Raw genomic sequence first — 6,502 nt, 5'->3', positions numbered from 1 at the left:
TCCCACCCGCACCCCCATCCCCACCCGCACCACCCCCATCCCCACCCCACCACCCCCATCCCCACCCACACCACCCCCATCCCCACCCACACCACCCCCATCCCACCCACACCTCCCCCATCCCACCACACCACCCCCGTCCCCACCCACACCACCCCCTCCCCACCCACACCACCCCCATCCCCACCCTCACCACCCGATACCCACCTGCACCACCCCCATCCCACCCTCACCACCCCGATACCCACCTGCACCACCCCCATCCCACCCTCACCACCCCCGATACCCACCTGCACCACCCCCATCCCCACCCACACCACCCCCGATACCCACCTGCACCACCCCATCCCCACCCACACCACCCCCATCCCCACCCACCACACCACCCCATCCCCACCCACACCACCCCCATCCCCACCCACACCACACCACCCCCATCCCCACCCTCACCACCCCCGATACCCACCTGCACCACCCCCATCCCCACCCTCACCACCCCGATACCCACCTGCACCACCCCCATCCCACCCTCACCACCCCGATACCCACCTGCACCACCCCCATCCCCACCCTCACCACCCCCGATACCACCTGCACCACCCCCATCCCCACCCTCACCCCCCCCCCCCCCCCCCCCCCCCCCCACCACCCCGATACCCACCTGCACCACCCCCATCCCCACCCTCACCACCCCCGATACCCACCCTCACCACCCCGATACCCACCTGCACCACCCCCATCCCCACCCTCACCACCCCCGATCCCCACCCTCACCACCCCCGATACCCACCTGCATGCCAGTCAGTGCGTGTTGAGCCAACTTCACGTTCTTGGATTCCAGAGCCAGTTTGAGAGGAGCGAGACATTGCTCTCTGTACAGGTACAATAACACAGTAACATCACCCCCACACACACAATAACACAGTAACATCACCCCCACACACACTAACACAGTAACATCACCCCCACACACACAATACACAGTAACATCAGCCCCACACACACTAACACAGTAACATCACCCCCACACACACAATACACAGTAACATCAGCCCCACACACACTAACACAGTAACATCACCCCCACACACACATACACAGTAACATCACCCCCACACACACTAACACAGTAACATCACCCCCCACACACAATAACACAGTAACATCACCCCCACACACACACTAACACAGTAACATCACCCCCACACACACAATAACACAGTAACATCACCCCCACACACACAATAACACAGTAACATCACCCCCACACACAATAACACAGTAACATCACCCCCACACACACTAACACAGTAACATCAGCCCCACACACACAATAACACAGTAACATCACCCCCACACACACAATAACACAGTAACATCACCCCCACACACACAATAACACAGTAACATCACCCCCACACACACATAACACAGTAACATCAGCCCCACACACACAATAACACAGTAACATCACCCCCACACACACAATAACACAGTAACATCACCCCCACACACACAATAACACAGTAACATCACCCCCACACACACAATAACACAGTAACATCACCCCCACACACACTAACACAGTAACATCACCCCCACACACACAATAACACAGTAACATCACCCCCACACACAATAACACAGTAACATCACCCCCACACACACAATAACACAGTAACATCACCCCCACACACACAATAACACAGTAACATCACCCCCACACACACACTAACACAGTAACATCACCCCCACACACACAATAACACAGTAACATCACCCCCACACACACAATAACACAGTAACATCACCCCCACACACACAATAACACAGTAACATCACCCCCACACACACAATAACACAGTAACATCACCCCCACACACACAATAACACAGTAACATCACCCCCACACACACAATACACAGTAACATCACCCCCACACACACACTAACACAGTAACATCACCCCCACACACACAATAACACAGTAACATCACCCCCACACACACAATAACACAGTAACATCACCCCCACACACACAATAACACAGTAACATCACCCCCACACACACAATAACACAGTAACATCACCCCCACACACACTAACACAGTAACATCACCCCCACACACACAATAACACAGTAACATCACCCCCACACACACAATACACAGTAACATCACCCCCAACACACAATAACACAGTAACATCACCCCCACACACACACTAACACAGTAACATCACCCCCACACACACAATAACACAGTAACATCACCCCCCACACACACTAACACAGTAACATCAGCCCCACACACACAATAACACAGTAACATCACCCCCACACACACAATAACACAGTAACATCACCCCCCACACACAATAACACAGTAACATCACCCCCACACACACACTAACACAGTAACATCACCCCCCACACACACTAACACAGTAACATCACCCCCAGATGGAGACGCCGTCCGGCGTGGAGGGCGCTATATAAATCCAAGTTGTTGTTGTTGTTGGATGTGAACCCCCAGGTCTCTCTGCTCCTGAATCCCCCTTAAAACTGTACCATTTATTGTATATTGCCTCTTCCTCATTCTTTCTCCAAAAATGTAGCACCTCACACCTCTCCGCATTAAACTCCATCTGCCATGTGTCTGCCCGTTTCACCCATGTCCTCCTGCAGTCTGCCTCCATCCTCCTAACTGTTTTGTGGCATCTGCAAGCCTTATCATTGCTCTCTGTGCCCAAGTCCAGGGGTCTGCGCTCTGTCTCCCAGCCAATTCCGTATCCATTCAGTCACCGGCCCTTATATTCCATGGGCTTCAATTTTTCTAACTATTCTATTATATGGCATCTCATCAAACACCTTCGGAAAGTCCACATACACTGCATCAACTGCACTACCTTCATCATTCCTCTCGGTTATATCATCAAATAACTCGATTGCATTTCTCAGACCCAATTTTCCTTTAACAAATCCATGTTGATTGATATTAATTAGTATGTGTTTTTCCAAGTGAAAATTTATTTTGCTCCGGATTATGGTCTCTGGAAGTTTCCCCACCACTGCCGTCAGACTGACTGGAAATAAGAGGGTCTGACTGACTGGCCGGTAGTTACCAGGTTTATCCCTCTCCCCTTTTTGGAACAGGGGTGTGATGTTTGCAACCCTCCAGTCCTCAAGCACTGCTCCCATATTCAAGGAGGATTGAAAGATTGTGGCCAGAGCCTCGGCTATCTCCACCCTAACTTCCCTCAGCAACCGAGGATGCATCACATCCGGACCAGCTGACTTTTCTACTTTGAGCGCTGCTAACCCTTTATACCTCCTCTCTATCTATTTTTATCCAATTTCTCCACCTCCTCCTCCTTTACTGTGACATTGGCAACGTCGCCTTTTGTGACAACAGAAGCCGTACCCTCAGTACCTCAGCCATACCCCCTGTACATCAGCCACACCCTCTGCACCTCAGCCATACCCCCTGTACCTCAACCATATCCCTTACACCTCAGCCATACCCCCTGTACATCAGCCACACCCTCAGTACCTCAGCCACACCCCCTGTACCTCAGCCATACCCTCTGTACCTCAGCCATACCCTCAGTACCTCAGCCATACCCCCTGTACCTCAGCCATACCCCCTGTACCTCAGCCATACCCTCTGTACCTCAGCCATACCCCCTGTACCTCAGCCATACCCCCTGTACCTCAGCCATACCCCTTGCCTCAGCCATACCCCTGTACCTCAGCCATACCCCTGTACCTCAGCCATACCATCTGCACCTCAGCCACACCCCCTGTACCTCAGCCATACCCTCAGTACCTCAGCCATACCCCCTGTACCTCAGCCATACCCTCTGCACCTCAGCCATACCCCCTGGACCTCAGCCATATCCCTTACACCTCAGCCACACCCTCAGTACCTCAGCCATACCCCCTGTACCTCAGCCATACCCTCTGTACCTCAGCCATACCCTCTGCACCTCAGCCATACCCCCTGCACCTCAGCCATACCCCCTGCACCTCAGCCATACCCTCTGCACCTCAGCCATACCCTCTGCACCTCAGCCATACCCTCTGCACCTCAGCCATACCCTCTGCCTCCATAAGTTTTCCTTTTTGGTCCCTGATCGGCCCATCCCTTCCTTTGACCATCCTTTCACTCTTGATATGTTTATAAAGGACTTTAGTGTTGGCTTTTGTGTTCCCTGTTAATCTTTTCCCATACACCATCTCTGACCTTATTCCCTTTTCAGTTCTCCACTGCGCTTTCTGTTTTCTATTTGATTCTGTATTGTATTTTGAAGCTGACACTAATCACCAACCCCCCCTTTCCCTGTCAGATATCAGGATGTTTACCTGAGTCGGTGAGGTGGCAATCTCTCAGCTTCATTTTCTGTTTCCAGCAACGCTGCAACAACAGAGACAGATCTAATAATAATAATAATAATAATCCTTGCATTTGATATAGTGTTTTTCACGTCTTCAAGACGTCTCAAAGTGCTTCACAGAATGTACTGTAGTGACTGTATATTTTGTGGGCGAAACATAGCAGCCAACTGCACACACAGCAGCGTCCCCACAAACAGTCGTGGACTGAAGTGACCAATTTATTATTTTGTTTTAGGTTTTCTTGAGGGATTATTATGAGGTGTGTGGAGTAAGGAAACTTGCCCAAGGTTTCGCCCTGACCTGCCGGGAATCAAACCCAGGTCTCTCGCTTGCGAGGCGAGCGCTCTAACCACTGAGCTACAGGACTTCAGAATGATCTGTTCATTCATTACCAACGACGACGACAACTTGCATTTGCGTAGCAAGCGCCCTCTCGCTAGACGGCGTCTCAGAGCGTCCAGACCAGCAGGTCAAATCACCTCCAACACCCAGACGGTTATCAACCAGGAGACATTTACCTGTCTTCTCTGAGAGCCTCACTGGATCCTTTAACAGGCGGGGATGGGGCCTAGGGTTACTAATAGCACTTACATTAGCCGGCACATCAGGAGGGCATCTCGCTCAGGGAAACCCCCCCCCACCCACCACCACGCACACAAACATCCCCCAACCCACTGGTATGTTCTGTGTATGTGAAGGTGGTGCTGGGGGTAGAGAAGAGGTGGTCTGTCCCTTTAAATCACTGCCAGTGACCCAAACACTGGACAAGCAAAGCGAAGGTCATCGGACAGTGTGTGGGGGGTGGGCAGTGTGTGTGGGGGGTGCAGTGTGTGTGTGGGGGGGTGAGGGGGGTGAGAAGGGGGGTATAGCTTACCATATGCTGAGTTGCAGGCGTCTCTGATGGGTTTGTACCTGTTACCAGTGGCGTCTCTGGACAGTTTCTGCAGGATTAAATCCATGTTTTGGGGGGAATAACAACAACAAACTGGGGGAGGGTGTGGGAGAGAGGAGTATTTCAGAGGAGCATTAAACAGGGCGAGAAAGAAGGGGTGGGGAGGGGGAAAAGCATCCCTGCTTACAGACAGGGGGACAGGAATAAGATAAAATACAAGGCTATGCACACACACACACACACACTGTGAGGAACTGGGAAAATAGGTCCGCGGGGATTATATAGAACCATAAAATCTTACAGCACAGACTGTAACGCCGATTAAATGGGGAAATAAATAAAAGAGACGATGCGTTTGCAAAAGGCAGCTGTTAGTCCACTCCCAGGCGATTGCAGAGAGAGCGAGAGATGCAGACAAGACAGACAGAGCAGAGCTCCTGTCCTCGTCTCTCAGCCCGTCTCAGTCTCTCTCAGCTCCCCCCGCGCTCTCTCTCAGTGGAAAGCTCTGTACAGTATTTCCTGAAAACACCACCAGCCCAGCCCAGCGCACACACAGCACGCACACACACACACACGGCACACACACACACACACACGGCACACACAGGGGTGATAGTGACATCCTGGAAGCTGCTTAATCACGGATCCAGTTTCTCACTGGTCTGCAAATGGGCGGATTCCCAGCTTCACACACTGACCCCCGGGGCTGTCTGTGTGTGTGTGTATGTGTGGGGTGTCTGTGTGTGGGGGTGTCTGTGTGTCTGTAATATATAATAACCCTTGCATTTGAGTGTGTGCGGGTGGGTGTTTGTATGTGTGGGTATCTGCCTATGTGCGTATGACTGTATATATGTGTCTGTATGTGGGTGGGTGCCAACAGGCGTTTCTGTCTGTATGTGTGTGGGTGTGTATGTGTTTGTGGGGGTATCTGCGTTTGTGTCGGATGTCTGTCTGTGTCTGGGTGTCTGTATATCTCTGTGTCTGTGTCTATGTCTGAGCATGCGTGTCTAGATGTGTGTGTGCCTGTCTGTGTGCGGGTGTCTCCATCTATGTGTGTGAGTGTCTATATGTATGCACGTGTGTCTGTATGTGTGTGTGTGTATCTGTATGTGCACGTGTGTCTGTATGTGGGTGTTACCTGTATGTGTGTGTGTCTGTAGTGTGTATGTGTGTGCCTGTACATGTGTGTGTGTATGTGTTTGTATGTACGTGTGT

At 51.8% G+C, this 6,502-nt stretch overlaps 1 long non-coding RNA gene across 1 annotated transcript; it reads right to left on the bottom strand.

Annotated features, from left to right (window-relative positions):
* Positions 1–796: 796 nt before the first annotated feature.
* On the bottom strand, positions 797–5,846 carry LOC121848573. Its single transcript, XR_006084949.1, has 3 exons — positions 5,270–5,846; positions 4,363–4,414; positions 797–872 (listed from the first exon to the last, which is right to left on the bottom strand). It is a non-coding gene; the product is annotated as an uncharacterized LOC121848573 (long non-coding RNA).
* Positions 5,847–6,502: the final 656 nt, after the last annotated feature.

The sequence above is a fragment of the Callorhinchus milii genome, unplaced genomic scaffold (genome assembly GCF_018977255.1).
Source record: "Callorhinchus milii isolate IMCB2004 unplaced genomic scaffold, IMCB_Cmil_1.0 Scaffold3, whole genome shotgun sequence".
Lineage (NCBI taxonomy): Eukaryota > Metazoa > Chordata > Chondrichthyes > Chimaeriformes > Callorhinchidae > Callorhinchus > Callorhinchus milii.
The sequence above is the reverse complement of the archived record's forward strand: the minus strand, read 5'-3'. Positions and strand labels throughout refer to the sequence as shown.